Here is an 18,156-nt window from a genome sequence, read left to right as displayed (position 1 = left end):
GAGCTTTAATAAACCATCCTTGTGCACTTGGATCGATCTCAGACTCCTGGCGATTTCTGGGGAATCTAAAATCTGGGCACAACACTTAGGAGACAACTAAGCTATTCGAGAAAGAGAGAAGCAGGGTCATATAAATAAAGAGTAAAGAGGTACTTAGCCTTCACAACAAAGAAAGGCTTCCTGGAAGAGATGATGTCCGGGCTGAAATATCAGAGCAAAGAAATGGGACAATTAAAAGGGTCACAGTGGCCAGGGTTGCCGCACAGCAGGTCGAGCTGTGATATCGGAATCCCTGTGGATGGCTGTTGCTGTTAGTGTCAGTATAGCGTTAGAGTATTAGAATAGCAGAATGCTAGGCCAGGCTGCCAGGCCCCTTGGTGCCAAGAAGCCACTGCTTTACTTAGTTAGGATAAGCCAGGGCCATTGGGAGATGCCACCCTAGTCAGGCTGAGTCAGGGCTATTGACCAGTGTCCCAAGCCCTATCCACAGTGACCAGTGCCACGAGCCCTATCTATAGAATACCCCGGGGCGGCAGGGCAGCTGTCCGGTTCTAGGAACCAGGATGAGCTATTGATACCCAGAACCCATGGCCATGATGTGTCTGAAGTGTGTTACTTTGATTGGATAATGTGCTACTCTTTAAATTGATTTGTTAGGTTTGGATTTGCACGGGCTAGGATGTATGTAACGCCCAAAGGGGCCTATGTAATCACTGGCCTTTACTGATTTGGGGTCCAAACCCCTCCTTGGCTGGCCTGCGTGCCCCAAGAATGGTCTGACCCCAGCATGCTGGCACAATAAACTCTGCTTGCTTTTGCATTACCGGGGAGACCCTTGTCATTTCGCGGGGGAGGGGGGAACAAAACTGGACCCTAACATTGCAACCTTTCTGATCCAGTGTCCTGTTGATGTACCCGGGAAAGCCGCACAAGGGGTTTGCCCCCCACACTGATATGGAAAACGCTGAAGGAGTTCCAGGCTCCTGGTTTGGGCTTGACCCAGCCCTAAGGTCAAAGCCACTTGGAAGATTTGCATGTGTATGTGTGTGTATTCTCTCTGTGATCCTGCTTTTCAAATCAATTTAAAAAATTTTTTTTAAAGAAATAAATAGAAAATGGGACCTGATGCGATAGCATAGTGGTTATAGTCCTCACCTTGAACGCACCGGGATCCCATATGGCTGCCAGTTCTAATCTCAGCGACCCCGCTTCCCATCTAGCTTTCTACTTCTGTCCTGGGAAAGCAGTCGAGGGCAGTCCAAAGCTTTGGGACCCTGTACCTGCATGGGAGACCCAGAGGAAGCTCCAGGCTCCTGGCTTCGGATTAGCTCAGCTCCAGCCTTTGCGGTTGCCTGGGGAAATGAACCATTGGATGGAAAATCTTCCTCTCTGTATATCTGCCTTTCCAATACAAATAAATAAATCTTAAAAAAAATGATCATTGAATACTCAGAAGTCCTGAAGCTGGAGTCAGCACTGGGTTGCAAAGGGCAGGAGACTTCAAGTATGGCCGTAGTTCTGCACTGCCAGCACACTGCGAATGAGGCGGAACGAGGGGATGGAACCTACAGGAGGATGTAAACCAAACTGCAGAGGCCGTCCAGATCCTGCAAAGACTTAATTTGCAAAGCCATGCTCAGCTGCCAAGGAGAGCTATTTCTACCTGTAAGAATTGCCATGTGACCTTGAACTTCTCCTCTGCCCTCTCCTTTTCTCTACCCTTCACTTCTATATATCTATATATTTTTTAAAGATTTATTTATTTTTATTGGAAAATCAAATTTACAGAATGAAGGAGAGACAAAGAGAAAAATCTTTTATGTATTGGTTCACTCCCCAAGTGGCCACAACGGTCGGAGCTGAGCTGATCCAAAGCCAGGAGCTCCCAGGAGCTCTTCCAGGTCTCCCACACGGGTGCAGGGTCCCAAGGCTTTGGGCCAGGCCACAGGCAGGGAGCTGGAAGGGAAGTGGAGCAGTCAGGACATGAACCAGTACCCACATGGGATGCTGGTGCAAGGAGAGGACTTTAGCCACTAGGGTCCCTGTGTGTCTATTTTTAAAATAAGTTATTTTATTATTTATGTATTTATCTATCTATTTAATTTAATTTATCATTATTATTATGCTTACGGAAAAGGAAGAGAAACAGAGATAGAAACAAAGAGATCTTTCCTTTATTGGTTCATTTCTCCCTATACCCACAACCACTGTGATTGTGCCAGGTTGAAGCCAGCTATTGGAACTCAATGCACGTCTCCCACATGAGCGACAGGGACCAGTGCGCTTACTGACAGGAAGCTAGAATCCGAAGCCAGCAGAGCCAGGACTCAACCCGAGGCATTCCTGTAGGGGATGCAGTCATTACAAGCCAGCTCTCCTACATCCTCTGTGCTCGCCTCACCTCTGTGCATGTATTTCATGTTCTGGGAATCCTCTACCATACTTTGGGAAGCCTTATGAGGAAAATATCACCTGCTACATGGCTTCATGTCCCTCAGCATGTGCGTGGACAGAGCCTGGTGTGCCAGACTGGGCTAGACTCCTGCATCCACTAGTGATTGTGAGAGCCAGATTAAGTATAGGACAGGCTGGGCTGGGTTTCCGCTCCCACTGGGCCACATGAGCTCTGTGTCAGGACATGGACTAGGTGTGGCTGGGTTGTAAACACCCAACAGTAAGAAATGGGTTGGGTAGGGCCCGGCGCGGTGGCGCAAGTGGTTAAGTCCTCGCCTTGCACGCCCGGGATCCCATATGGGCACCGGTTCTAATCCCGGCAGCCCCGCTTCCCTTCCAGCTCCCTGCCTGTGGCCTGGGAAAGCAGTCGAGGACAGCCCAAAGCTTTGGGACCCTGCACCCACGTGGCAGACCCGGAAGAGGCTCCTGGCTTCGGATCGGCATAGTATCGACCCGTTGCGGCTCACTTAGGGAGTGAATCATCGGACGGAAGATCTTCCTCTCTGTATCTCCTCTCTGTATATCCGCCTTTCCAATAAAAAATAATAAAAATAAATCTTAAAAAAAAGAAATGGGTTGGGTATGGCCCAACTGGGCAAGGCTACTTCCGTTCCTGTCAGGCCAAGAGGTGGACTAAGTCAGGCCAGGCCAAGGACCCATTGCATGCTTAAGATCTGCCACTAAGAGGAGACTTAATAGAGGGGCTTGAGGAACTCCTTTGTCAGAGTGCAGTCCCTGCAGGTGAGCACAAGAATCAGAGCAAGGAGAAGCCCAGAGCAGACCAAGTCATAGTACCTGCCATTATAAGTGTGGCTTTGGTATGGGGGAGGGCCAGGCTAAGCCAGTTCATAACACCCACTGGCAGATCTTAGAACCAGGATTGGGTGTAGGATAGACTGGGTCTGGCTGCATCACCAGCCAGTTCACATTAGGACTGGGACTGGGGGCTGACTGTGCTGGGTTGGGCGGCTGCTCCAGCCAGCCTTAGCTGGAACCGGGTGCGGGTGGAGCCAGACCGGGGCTGGGCCAGGTTACAGCACCTGCAGGCAAATGCAGGCGAGACAGGCCACACCAGACTGGGCTGCAGCACCCTCCAGTGCACACGAAACTGGGGCAAAGGTAAGCCTGGTAGGGGAGTAGCAGGAATTTCACAGCTGGGCCACAGCTTGTGCTGGCAAGCATGAGAGCTAGAACTTGGGGCAGACCAGGCTGGGCAGGGCTACACTTCCTGTTGGCCTACATGTAAACTGGGTTAGGGGAGAGGCAGGCTGGGATATTTGATTGTATCCATTGGTACAGGCATGAGCCAGAATAAGGGTAGGTGGGTTGGGCTTTGCCACAGCATCAGCTGGCAAGTGCTGGGACTAGGGGCAAGTCCTGCTGAGCTAGACTGCAGAACCACCCTGAGAGTACAATATATGGGATAGGGAGTGGATCTAGTGGGAAGGTAGTAGGATTCTCTCTGATGGGCTGCAGCTCCCACTGGTGAGCGTAAGAACCAGGACTGGGGGTGGGTCTGGCTGGACAGATGGTAGCACCTGCTGGAGTGAGTGTGGGCTGAAGGGTGGAGTCGGTTGGGTTGAATTAGGCTTCAATGCCCAATGATGTATATAAGATCTCAATAGGATGTGGGGCAGACCAGACCAGTCCACTCCACACACTGGCAGGCACAGGAATCAGAGGTGGGGACAAGCCCAGTGGGAATTACTAGGAATTACTAGGGATGGCCCTTGTGGTACATGATGGCCAACTTTGTGTTGGGCAGGGCTGGGCTGGGCCGCATCACCCATTGGTTTGCTGAGGATGAAGGGCAGAACAAACTGATCAACTACCCCAGTGAAGCTTGACAGCAAATTTCTGGGCTAATCGAGACTCAGAGGCAGACTGTGACACCAATTGACCTTGGAAAGATTTCTGCATCCTTGGAATGGTGATATCACCAACACCTCAGAACTATCAAAACCACATGAGCAGAACGCCCAGAAAATGCTCCACAGTGGGGCCCCTGGAATGACATTTGTGGCAGTTCCCCATCCTCCAGGTAATGCAGAGGTTGGGAGTCTCAACATGGTTTCTCCTCTTCTATCCTCCTCTCCCTCATATATAGAAAGAAGAAAAATAAAGTGTGTAAACAATGGTCTCACTCACTCTTCCTTGATCCTTGACCCTTCCCAACTCCGTAAACATCATCAAAAATAAAATTAATAACAATAATAAAAAGAAAAAAAAATGTCACCAACTTAGACAATTGAATCTTCCCCCCAGATACTGTGGAATTTATTAGATGGAGCAAGATAACTTTCATTGAATATGGCTAGAATTTGTTGACAAAACTGATGGAGGATGTCAAAGACCTCAAATACCATATTCAAAATTTATGCCCAACAACTAATTATTCCCACTAAAATCCAAAGTGCAGAGAAAGGTTTGTTTACTTTTTGAAACAATTACCTCTTTGATGACACTGTCTTATTTCACCAATTTCTTTTAGATGGTCAGGCACATAGTGAAAGGATATCATATCCTCAGGTGATTATTTTTAGGTCTAAAAGAGGCAAGGAGGGGCACATAGTAGTGACAGAGCATGGGGGCCATAAACGCTTATCAAGTTCTGAGATAACAGCCAACTTCCTCCACCTAGCAGTCTCACCTTCCAGTTGTTACCTCTTAATCTGCTCCTGCTGGTGCTAGAAGAAGCACAAGGAGGACTGTTGGGTATGTGAAAGGCCAGGCTGATAGGAAAACTTGCTGCTGCTTTGAAATTCATCTACCAGTTATCTGCCTCAAATAGATAAACTGAAACTCAAACTCCTGATGTAACAGCATTTGGAGATTGGTACTGAAAAAAAAAAAAGATTTCTCATTTTTACAGGAAAGGCAGATTTACAGAATTACAGAGAGACAGAGAAGAATCTTGCATCCATAGATTCACTCCCCCAAATGACAATGGCCTGAGTTGAGCCAATCTGAAGCCAGGAGCTTCTCCTGGGGCTCCCATGTGGGTACAGGGTCCCAAGTCTTTGTGCCATCCTCTACTGCTTTCTCAGGCCACAAGCAGGGAGCTGATGGAAAATAAAGCATTTGGGACATGAACTGGCACCCCTACAGGATGGATGCAGGGGAAAGATGAGCCAGTTGAGCCATCATGCCAGGCCTGAGATGGGGACATTGAGGAGGGAGTTGGGACTACATAACGTCAGAAGGATGAAGCCCTAATCCGATGAGGCTGGTGCCCCTTTCTGCTCTCTGTCTCTTCCTCTCTCCCTGTGCACTTAGAGCGAGGGAAGATCCCATGAACGAAGACAGAGAGGGAACTATCCGCAAACCAGAAGCAAATGCTCCATTCTAAACCAACACTGCCCAGACCTTGATCTGATGACTAATCTGCAGAACTGTAAGAAAGTTCATTTCCGTTGTTTAAGTCATCCAGTTCAGCTAACTATTAATATACCAGGTTACCAAGATATTTAATGTACCCCTACTTTTAAGCATTCATGAAACTCATCCTTGCTTGAGTACTCAGGCCTTCTTCCTAAAACAAATGAAATAAAAAATATTAGAAATAGCTAACGTGGAAACACCCATGAGCATAGTAAAATGTTCAGATGTTACACAAAGTTTAAGGGATGAATTGTCTCCCTTAAACTCTGATATTTAAGCCCTAAACCTCAATATGATGGTATTTAGGGTCTTTGGTTGATAATTCAGTTTAAATGGGGTCATGAGCATGGGCTGTCATGATGGAATTAGTGTCTTTATGTAGAAGAGTCAACAAAGAACCACTCTATCCCTCCCTCAGACACATGAGAAAGGTGCCACCTGCAAGCCAGGGAAGGAATCCTCACCAGAAACTCAGCCGTGCTAGCAACCTGGACTTGGGCTTCCTGCATTCTGGAACTGTACAAAAAGAAGTTACCATCATTGAAACCACTCAGTCTACTTTACTGTATTATAGCAAGCCAACAAGACACATGAGTTCCAAGAAAGTTTTAAATTCTTCTTCTCTCCACAGACCCTCAGTCTGGCAGTCCTATTTCAAAGACAATTACTAACAAATGTGACTACTCATGTTTTAGAATATGGACAAATAGACATAGTTCTCTCTTTATGTCAACAGTAATATTTCACAAATCCTGTCCAGACCCTGCCCTTTTCTTTCAGTATTCTATATATGGCCCAGTGCAGTAGTCTCGTGGCTAAAGTACTCATCTTGCATGCACCAGGATACCATGTGGGTGCCAGCTGGTGTCCTGGCAACTCCGATTCCCATTTAGCTCCCTGTTTGTGGCTTGGGAAAGCATTCGAGGACATCCCAAAGCCTTGGGACCCTGCACCTGCATGGAAGACCCAGAGGAAGTTCCTGGCTCCTGGCTTTGGATCAGCTCAGTCAAGCCGTTGTGGCCACTTGGATAGTGAATCAACATACAGAAGCTCCTTCTGTCTTTCCTCCTCTCTTGTATCTGACTTTACGATAAAAATAAATAAATCTTTTTTAAAAATCAAAGGGTATTCTATATAAACTCATCTCATAGGAGATACCCATGTAGAAGAGCCTCATATTTTTCCTAGTGGTAACTTACACCATTTATAAACTTGTAGCACAATTTATGTTCCTAATCTTCTGTGGCAGGAATATTTAATGTTTTTCCTATCTCTGTGCTTCCAAACAACTGATACCACATCAAAACAGATGTTCATTCTCTTCTAGCATATTAGGGTCACTTCAAAAAGTTGATAGAAGCTGGAATTAAATGACAAGTTACTTTGGTGCAATAAAATGTTGAAATCTGTCACAATGGTTTCATGTGACCTTTTGAAGCCTCTTCTAGTCATGGATATGTAATAAGAAATTTTTTTAAATGGTATTTTGCTCAAGGGCATCTGAATTTTTGCCTATTTTATGTTTATGTTATAGAGACTGCCAAGGCAATAATTCCTTCAACTCTCTGAACTATCAGGAGCAATTAGCTGGCTACATGGCCACGTCTGTGCATGATGTCATTGTCAAAGGGCATTCCTTAGGAACCTCCATATATCTGGAGCCATATGAACCTTTCTTACATGTCATCCTCACTTGACCCTGTGAATCATCCTGGAAGTCTGGGTCATTGAGTGATCCTCTGACATGCTGGGCAAGCAGATCCTCTCCCTGACATTCCTAGGCACTGCCTCCCCATTTTTTTCTCACCTTCCCCACACTGCCACTGGAATTGTTTGAACTCAATTTTTAAATAGCTTTTCAACTTCTATTAAAATTAGAAGGCAACACTTTCTTCTGATTAAATCATTCAATGACTCGTAGATCATACAGTAGCATCAAGGAGGTTCTTGATTTTCATTTCTTCAGCTACATGTTAATCATTTAGTCGCATGTTATTTAACTTCATGGTGTCGTTAATTTTTCTCCCTGATGTTGAGTTTGTTTTGTGGCTTTTCATTTAAGGGGATGTACAGTAGCTGTGAAATGGAGACTAACATCCAGTTGTGAAGATACAGTGTAGTATGCATTTCTACTTTCAGACAAAGATGGACTTAAAATGAAACTGTTCACTATACCTTGACAATAGGATGCTGGACTCTCTGCCATTGTCCATGCCCGAGATGATGGACATATGACTGAGTATGAAGAACTATATTTTAGTAATGATATAGAGGAACTAGGTGGGGGGAGGGAATTGGGGAGGGGGTAAGGGAAATGCCAAAAGCCTATAGAACTGTATCATAAATAATAATAATAATTTAAACATTTTTTTAAAAAGAAGGCAATGGGTATATAAGAACACAACACTAGAGAAAGTGTTTCAGTTTCTTCCATCATTCTCAGAGAAAGGAGAAAATGCTCAGGTCTTCACTGATTGTATAGAGCCAGAAGACACCAGGCTGGTTCAAGTGAGCCAAAGGGATGTGTTCTTTCCCTTGTCCTTCAGTAGAAAAGAAAGGTCATGTTAAATGTCCGCACTTGTAAACTCTATCAGACACATTGGGAGGATTTGCCACACTCTGGCTGTACGGTATTCCTAAACAAAACGATGTCTCTGGGCACATGACAGGTAAACTCTAACAAGTTCCTCCTTGTGTCAAACGGTGTGTTAAAGTGGGAGAGATCTGATTTGGGCACACAACGCGTAGACTTAGTCTGCAGCTCACTGTGTCTATGCTAATCCATTTTTTTTATTATATGACACAGTTTTATATGTACTGGGATTCCCACCACCCCTCCCAAAACCCTCCCCACCATGGTAGATTCCTCCACCGTGTTGCGTGACTCAGTTCAAGTTCAGTTGAGATTCCTTCATTGCTAGCATATACCAAGCATTGTGATCCTCATATTATTGCCCAGATAAGTTCAACGGCTTTTTGGAGAGACCTTCTCTGGTCTGAAGGTAGAGCCAACAGAGTAAACCCAATCAATCAAAAGCCCCAACATTGACATTTCCCCATATAAGGTACATAACCGTGATAGGAGGGGTGAGCAGAGAAATCTTCAGCATCTTGGTGAGGTGTCCTTGTTCTGTGTCCTACCTAGCAAAGTATGTTTGAGTCTATACTGACCAAGCTTTCCTTGTTGTTCTCTGTCTATTCAAATGTGTGTGTGTGTGTGTGTTTGTGTGTGTGTGTGTGTGTGTTTGGAGGGGGGCTCTGCAGCAACCCTGACAGTCATTGCAGAGAGGGTGGAGACCCAACGTTGGGACTAAGTAAGGACAAGAGAAAGTTTCTTTCCTTAGTCCTGAAGGGAGTTTACTGTTCTTTTGATTCTGAGGACCGCTCTGGGTTCCTGGCTGTTGTTCCGACATCCTTGGATCCCCCGAGGAAGATTTCGGGCTTCTTTCATCCCGTGTAGTAGATCCAGTTCGGGAGGGATGCCCTCTGAGTTCGCAGGCTCCGAAGGTGTTCCAGTTCCCCGTGGTCTCTGGTAGTTGGGATGCAGTCCTTGGTGCCGGTAATGATAGTCCTTAGTGGGGTTTATGAAGTCTCCAGGTGTGGGATACAGGTCTCTTCCCGTCCTCGTGCTCCACTCTGGGGTCAGTCCTTGCTCTGTGCATATGTCGTCCTGTTGGTAGGTTGTCAGGATTGCTCTTAGTTCCCCCTGTATGTCTTTGTAGTTTAAATGTTGTCTAATGTTGTTTTGAGCCTATTACCAATAAATTACCTCTCATTTTCCTGGTAGGTTACCCTATATGTCTTCCTCACACTTTCTAAGGCTATGGAAGATTTCTTTGCTCTCTGCCCCATTCTTGATGAACACAAGGTTTTGAAAGTGTAAAAGGTTTTAAAATTGATCAATACACTTGGGTTGGGACAGTATTATTCACAGGTTTATCTGAGGAAGATTTACTGTCCTTGGGAATCTTTACAATTAATTCACGTCCCTGAAACACTAGGTTCAGCTAGGAGCTGTCTAACCATCATGTCTACTAACGAAAATCCTAGAGTTCCCTGGCCGGGCGGCCTGCCTAGTACCAAAGGGCGTGCTGGCCACCCTGAGGCCGCACACCACATGGCTGCAGCTGCGGCTCGTGTGTGGTGGGCATGGGGCGGCCGTCCCATCCAGCGTCCTCCGCGTCCAGGCCCGCTCGCTGCTAATCCATTTAAAAATCCACAGAGACTCCCTGAGCTGCTGGTACCCTAACAGAGCGTTTCTCCCCTGGTTAAAATTGTTAGTTTTTCTTTAAACATTTATTTTGACTTTTATGTGTTTGAAAGGTAGAGTTACAGAGAGCAAGAGAATGGGAGAGAGATAGTCCATCCACTAGTCCACTACACAAATGAATGCAACAGCCTCCAGCTGGACCCGGCTGAAACCAGGAGCTTGGAGCTTCATCCAGGTTTTCTACATGGTGCAGGGGCCCAGGCACTAGGCCATCTTTAGCTGTTTTCCCAGATGCATTAGCAAAATACATATATTTATACCTCTACATACATAATATTCGCATATAAATCATCTTGTCTGGGCCCAGCACAATGGCTTAGTGGTTAAATCCTTACTTCCTACACACCAAGATCCCATATGGGTGCTGGTTTTAATCCCAGCTGCTCCACTTCCCATCAACCCCTGCTTGGCCTGGGAAAGCAGTAGATGACAACCCAAAACCTTGTGACCTTGCAGTCGCGTGGGAGACCTGGAAGAGGCTCCGGGCTCCTGGATTTGGATTGGCTCAAGTCTGGCTGTTGTGATCAGTTGGAGAATGAACCAGTGGATGGAAGATCTTTCTGTCTGTATTTCTTTCTCTCTATAAATCTGCCTTTAAAATAAAAATAAGCAAATATTTTACAAAAAATCATCTTCTCTTCAGTTCAGTCATGATGAATGACCCTCTGCTTTAAGTCTAACATACCACAGGAAAGAAACCATGGGCAAACAACTTTTGAAATCCACCCAGTTTTTTCATAATATGTATTTCCCAGGACATTTGGAAGACCCTTCATGTGCATGCATTTCAAAGTTTTTGTACCTAGGTAAAGTTATCCACCACAAACTTTCTAAAGCACCCTTGTATGTTAATATGTAAGAATCTGTATTGGAAAGGATATCCACCAAACACCAGGGTTTTTTTTTTTTTTAAGATTTATTTATTGTCCTTGAAAAGTCAGATATACAGAGAGGAGGAAAGACAGAGAAAATGATCTGTCCGATGATTCGCTCCCCAACTGTACACAGTGGCTGAAACTGTGCCAACGTGAAGTCTGGAGCGTGGAGCATCTTCTGGGACTCCCATGTGGTTGCAGGGTCTCAAGGTTTTGGGCTGTCCTCAACTGCTTTCCCAGACCACAAGCATGGAGCTGGATGGGAAGTAGGGACTAGATGGAAAGCTGGGACTAGAACCAGCACCCATGTGGGATCCCAGTGTGTGCAAGACGAGGACTTTAGCCATTAGGCTACCACACCAAGCCCCAAGTTGTCATTTAAGTGGTAAGGAATTTTGCTCTCTCCTATACTTATCTACCATGCTTATATTTTAAAACAAACAATGTTTACAACCTAGAAGCAAAACTTTTAGGTCTTGGAAATGTTTTATCCATGTTGAAAGTTGTAAAATGTGTGGCCTGCTATCACAAAGAGTGATATTTCCAGTTGCTTCCCTAGTATGCACTTTCACCTTTCATATTAAAAGATTTGAGGTACTATCAGAATAGTACTACATTATAATAAATTCTCTCAAAAAGCTAAAGAAAAAGAAAGCTGTAAAATGCAATAAAAATGCAAATTTACATTATCATGTTCATCTCAAGCAGTGAGAGATAGTTAAACAAAACAGATCACTTCTGCAGGAAAAGGAGCAATCCTGCTTGTTGGAGAAAGAATTGGATGCAGTATATGCGGCCAATAATTTTCCAATATGCATCAAAAGCATTAAAAAGGGCCAGGCATTGTTGTATAGTAGGTTAAGGTAGCACACACAACACCAGCATCTTGTACCAGAATGCCAGTTGGAGTTCTGATCCAGCCCTCTGTTAATGGACCGTGGGAAGCTGCAAACGATAGCCCAAGTGTTCATCCATATGAGAGACTCGAATTCAACTTTGGGTTCCAGCTGAGTCTTCCACAGGCATGGCATGGGCCCGGGCACTTGAGTCAGTGTCCAAGCAGTTCTTTAGTTTTGCTTGTGTTCCTTTTCAATGTTCTCTAGGTGAGTGAGGTTTGGTACTCTGTAAGGGAAGAAATAGAAAACTGTTTTTAAAGTCTCATTCAAAGGGCAGGGGTGTGGCTTGGGAAATAGGCCATCACTTGCTGCCAGAGTACTGGTTCTAGTCTTCAATGCTCTCTTTCCAATCTAGTCTTCTCCTAGTGCATGCTGGGAGGCAGCAGATGATGGCCTGTGCGCATTGGTCCCGGTCATTAATGTGGGAGACCAGGATGCTGTTCTGTACTTTTTGCTTTGTTATGGCTCGGCCCTGGCTGTTGTGGGTACTTGGGGGATGAATCAGCAGATCAAACATGTCTATCTGTCTCTTTTTCTCCTTCTCTCTGCCTTTCAAGTAGACGAAAATAATCAGTTAAAAGAAAATGTGTGTGTGTGTGTGTATGTGTGTTTTAAACTTTCATTTGGAGACAGAATATCTAAACTCCAAATCTGGTTGAGTCATTTCCAATAAAAGCTGATTGTAATTGCCACTGGAATAAAAATGAGCATGATTTAACACATTGTCTTTTTATGGAAGATTACATTTCACAGCCTATAAGAGGATCACAGGGACAAAAAGGGCAAAATACTCACCAGCCTAATCTTATGATAAAAATGTCTATTGAAGTCTGTATCTTTCAAAGCGAAAGATATTATTGAGTTAAATACTTTCTGTAAAAGAAGATTCTTTGCCTAAAAATATGTCTATAGAGAAATGTTGAAACCTCAGTGACAAATAAAAATTAAATTCTTTCCCCCTCCACACTTCTTTCCTTCCTCCCTCTTTGCTTTTTCTCATCCCTCCTTTCCTTACTCTTTCCTCCCTTCCTACTCCTCTGCTTCCTCTTACTTCCTTCTCTTTCTTTCTTTCTAGATCCTAATAAATGTTCAACAGCTAGGCCTTATGCTTAACTTCAGAATACTCTTCTTTGCTACATCAATAAACTTGTTTCCTTACTTATTGTTGTATACTTAATTTTGACAAAGATTCAGAATATCCAGAGCTATGACTTATAATCTTGCTTGAATGCGCTGAGATTCTGGAAATGAAGAGAAAGCTATCCAGTTGATAAATCAGAGCACTGGAGTGATAAGGTACTATTTTACATTGGTATTATTGCCCATATATTCTTTCACATAATTTAGTCAAATCTTCATAAAAACATTTTAAAGATTTGATTCAAGACAGAATACAGTATTTTCCTAACGATAATCTGTCAGTATAAAAAAGGGGGCTGAGTTGTGTTAAAAGAAATTTAAGTAATTTTTTAAGAGAAACTGTATAAAATTAGCCATCTCCTTTCACTTAAAACATCATCATAGGTTACATGAAAAATATCAATAGAAATGTTGTCTGTTATCTTCAGAGGAAGAAAGAAATTGTATTCTTATATTAGAGAAATAGAAGGGAAAAGCTATATAATTAAAGCAATAGTAGAGAAGGGGCTAGAGAGGCCATTATGGGCCAGATATGTGCTCCAATTATGAGGGAACAGAAAGTGTGGGTTAGCAGAGAGCCCAGTCAGTGCAAGAAGATGCTACAACAATGTGCAGAGAGAATGGGATACAGAGAAAGAGTGGAGAGAGATAAGAGAGGAGAGAGAGATGGAGAAAGGTATCCAAGTTCTCTGAAGGTTACTGGTCCCAGTTCTACCACTAATATTTTTCCTTTGTTGAAAAAAATATATAGTTTTTCTCCTAACTTAATGATCAAAATTGATCAACCAGGTTTAGCAGGTTAGCTCCAAAAAAGCAAAATAAATATACTATATTATACTATATCAAATTACAATGACGAGTCATGGAAAAACAACCTGCCAGTACCAGGTTGTATAGTATACACTTTGATAGACTTGTCTGTTATGGTGTTCCCTTACTCTAATGGTTTACCCTGTTGACCACATCCCTCTGCCCCTGCCACCTCACCAGGCAGGCATGGGACTCAAACTGTCAGATGCATTCCAGCTTCCAGACATCAATGGTAAACAATATCCATTGACTCATCACAGTATCAAATTGATTTAGCTCTTGAGAAAAAGTGGACATTGTGTGGAGAAAGCAGGAAAAGTAGGACTTGGGGCCATGTTAGTCTTTCAAGCAAAAAGACCAAACTTCAGATTCTGCTGTGAACTAACCAAGCCATTCTAGTCCTATCCCTTCTATTCTCTGGGCCTCATTTTCCTAACATATGAAACAAGGTGCTGAGCATAACTACATTGAAGAGTCTCTTAGGACCCTGCCTTCTGAACTCTCTAAGATCGAGTTCAGAAATCCAACAGCTATGCAAACACCCCCACAGGGCGTTCACCAGTGCTAGAGCCCAAGGACAGAACAATGATCTTGGCTTCAGCCAACTTGCAAGAGACAATTCTAAAGGAGGTAGTGTTCTCCCTACCCCGGCCTGTGCTCAAAAGTCTTTCTTTTTAACCAGTCTCTCGTAAACTTTAGAACTTGTTCCTTTAATTGCAACTAGGTCACTATGAAAACAAGTTTGTGTGGATACTTTGGTTCCCCCCACACCAGCTCCACCACCTTCAATAACTGCTGTCTTCTTTCTTTCCCCATTTCAAGAACATAGGTGCATTTGACGTAGATCAGCTGCCCACAGTGCATCCAACATGAAAAGAAAAAATACTTTATCTAGGATTCATTTTAACATTTTCAGAACATCTCAGAATTCAAAGTGGATTGATTGGAAGGGAAAATACAAGCTAGTACTGTTACAGGTCTGCACTATATTTTGCGAAATGGTTTTCCCCCAGGTTCACCACGTATAAAACTGAGACCAAATATGTTCAAGCACCTGAAACTAAAAGAAGTTTGGTCCTATTACTTGCAGAGTTAACCTTGTGGAGACTGGTTCATCTAGTTTTTCCAGCTAGTTTAGCAAGAGGATCCACCATAAAGAAGCCTGTATCAAATATCAAAGCTACTGCAAAGTCTTGGATCTTCAAAACAAATTTACACTCTATTATCCCAACTGGTTACCCTTCTCCTGTACCTCAATGGACACAAGAAGTTCCAATTCAACTAAAAAAGTCAGTCTTTGTTAAAATGTTACCGTAAGGAGCATGCATTTAGTCTAGTCATCAAAATGGCTCCAACTAAAGTAGGCACCTGGCACAGACGACAGAATGTTGCCCAGGACACACAAGTCCCATACCCAAGATCCTAGATTCAACTTCCAGCTTTGCTTCCCTCTCCAGCTTCCTGTGAATGCAAACCCTGGGAAGCAGCAGGTCTACAAATTCTTGTAGGACAGTCAGACTGAAACCAAGGATCTTGTTTCAACTTGGTTCAGTATTAGCTTAGTCCACGGATAAAAATATGCTCTATCTCTCTTACCGCTAAGGATTTAGAAACAGATCTTGGGGCTGGTGTTGTGGAGTGGGGGTTAAATTGCTGCCTGTGATACCAGCATCCCTATCACAGCACCATTTCAAGTCTGAATACTTGCTTTGTTGATCCAGTTTTCTGCCAATGTACCTGAGTCTGGGGGGTTTCTGTCCAGCAGGCCCCAAGACCATGTGGCTGGTGGAGGGCAACGGTGGTGAAGCGACAGTGTTTCTTCTGCAGTAGAGACTAGAAAGAAATTTGTGGTGAGGGATGTCCCTTTATTTGAGAGAAGTCACAAGTTTATATAGGGAAGGGATAGGAGGCAAGCAGAAGGGGCAGTTCTGACAGTACTCCCATCCAACAATGACATTGTGAGTGGCTAATAGATATGTCTGTCTCTTTGGATCCTCCAATTAAGATAAAGGTCATGAAGCACAGGAAGCTATGTCTCTGGGCAAACTCATTACCTGCTGAAAAGCAGGATGACTATACCATTTGACTTCCTAGAGTTGTTTACCAAGGAAGTCCTAGCACAGAGGCAGAGAAGAGAGACTAGGGTGCAGCCCACCACTCTTGCTACATGCCCAGTGAACGGGCATGTTGGGGTCTTGCTTAGCCAAGACTCCTGTCAGGGGTCCCCCTGGGGACTATGACCTCCCACATGGGCTAGGCAGGCAGATATCCAGGGGTGGGTGATCTCCTACACCTGAGAAAGTGGCAAAAGATGGCCCAGGGTCTTGGGTTCCTGTCACTCATTTGAGAAACCAGTGGGAAGTTTCTAATTTTGGTCAGCCCCAGCCCTGGCTGTTGAAGCTACTTGGCAGTGAACAAAGGGTGGAAAATTCGTCTTTTTCTCTCTCTGCTTTTCAATTCAGCAAATTAATAAATCTTTAACAAAAATGTCACAAGTGAGAAATGAGCATTGAATTTTAGTTTCTTCATTCCTCTTTGAGTCTAGGCTTGTTCTCCAGACAAATTTTTATACATTTTAGTTTTTATTATCGAGTTTTATTTCAATTTTCACAAAAGTAGGGATTTTTGTAGGTTCTGTTTATTTTTTCTTTCCAGAGTCTATAGTCAGCACTCAACAGCGACATGTTGAACGAACAAATTCATGAATGAGAGAATGGGTGCACAAATTTTATTTTTAAGTAACACTTTGACACCCACCAGCACAACAAACATGAAGCTAAATTCACACTTTAGAGTTGGGGTAGAGGTTGTGGTGTCAAGCCACACAGGTTTGAGCAGTCTGTACAATAAGGACACAACAATAGACACTAGTCAGATAATAGAAAATTTTGTTCTCAGGCCTTTTTTTTTAAATTATTAACTTGCATTATAATGATGCATGTTCATAGAGCCCTTTGTAGATTTTAAGAAAATGCTAAATTACATTACGTGGAAGCATAACTATAGAAGCAGTTGACATGCTATAAAATGTTATTAATACAATTTCATATACATCTGATCTTGTTTCAATTGTACATTTGTGACTAAAGTCACTGTGCTGAGACTAAAGATGTTAAATGACATTTTTGCTTTAAATACATTACGTTTCAGGGTGTGGCATTAGCAGCTAAAGTTGCCAGAGACCATGGCATCCTATAGGTCACAATTCATGTCCTGTCTGCTCCACTTATGATCCAGCTGCCTGCTGATCCACTTGGGAAAAGCAACAGAAGATTATCCAAGTGCTTGGGGCCCTATTCTTATGTAGAAGACCAGGAAGTAACTCCCAACTCCTGGTTTGGCCTGGCCTGTCCCGGCCTGGCCCAGCCCTGGACACTTATGGCCACTCCTGGATAGATGATCTGTCCTTCTAACTTTGTTACGCTGCCTTATAAATTAACAAGTAGACAAATAAATAAATCTTTAAAGAAAAATATGTACATGCAGTTTCTACAAATGCCTGAAGCCTGCGTTGTCTCCTAAAAGGGCAGAAGAGCTGCCTATTTCTTGAAGACTGACAGGCTAGGAGACCAGCAAGTGCCGCAGCTACTTCATTGAAATTGCGGATCTTGGATTCCCTTAGTTGAATATAAAACAGAATTCGGCGTGCTGGTCAGAGGTGTGTCAGTAAAAATACTAAGTGTTTTGGTCTAACTGTATTGCAACAGAAAGCAAAAAAACAGCCCTATGGCGGTTAACTTACAAACAACTGAGATTTATTTCTCACAGCTCTGGAGGGCTAAGAACTTCAAGATTAGGACCAGTTTGCTGTGTCTTCAGGTGGCGGGAGATCCAGGCAGGGCAAACAGGTAAACGCTGCGAGAATCCTCAGCAAATCTGCTCTCAGCTAATCGCTTCTCCTCAGCCTCACCTCCTTAAGACAATCACGCAGGCAGCACCTGAGTCTGGGAGGGGCTCCCCGCTCAAACAGCAAAATGCAAGAATGCTAGATTTGAGCGCTCAACTCTGTTTTTCAGGAAAGAAAAGCGCCCCTAGGCTCGTTCACTGTCCCGAACCAGACGGCGGCCGGCAGATTCTCAGAGTCTGGAGAATCTGGAGGAGGAGCTTGGTTTTGCTGATCAGCCCCCAGGTCAGGGGGAACGCAAGGTCATGAGGTACACAGTCGGGAGGCGATTGCCAGACACTTAAAGGATGCAGGGGATATGAAACTGTCCAGGGAAAAACGCTGGCCTCGTTTGTGTGTCTCTGATTTCATTTTGTTCAAAAAAATCTTTTTTTTTTTTTTTTTTTTTTTTTGTACTTCATCTTCTCAGCGAGAGATACATCTCTG

The sequence above is a fragment of the Ochotona curzoniae genome, unplaced genomic scaffold (assembly GCF_017591425.1).
Source record: "Ochotona curzoniae isolate NIBS_2020 unplaced genomic scaffold, NIBS_Ocur_1.0 scaffold_4506, whole genome shotgun sequence".
In the NCBI taxonomy this organism is placed as follows: Eukaryota; Metazoa; Chordata; class Mammalia; order Lagomorpha; family Ochotonidae; genus Ochotona; species Ochotona curzoniae.
The sequence above is the reverse complement of the archived record's forward strand: the minus strand, read 5'-3'. Positions refer to the sequence as shown.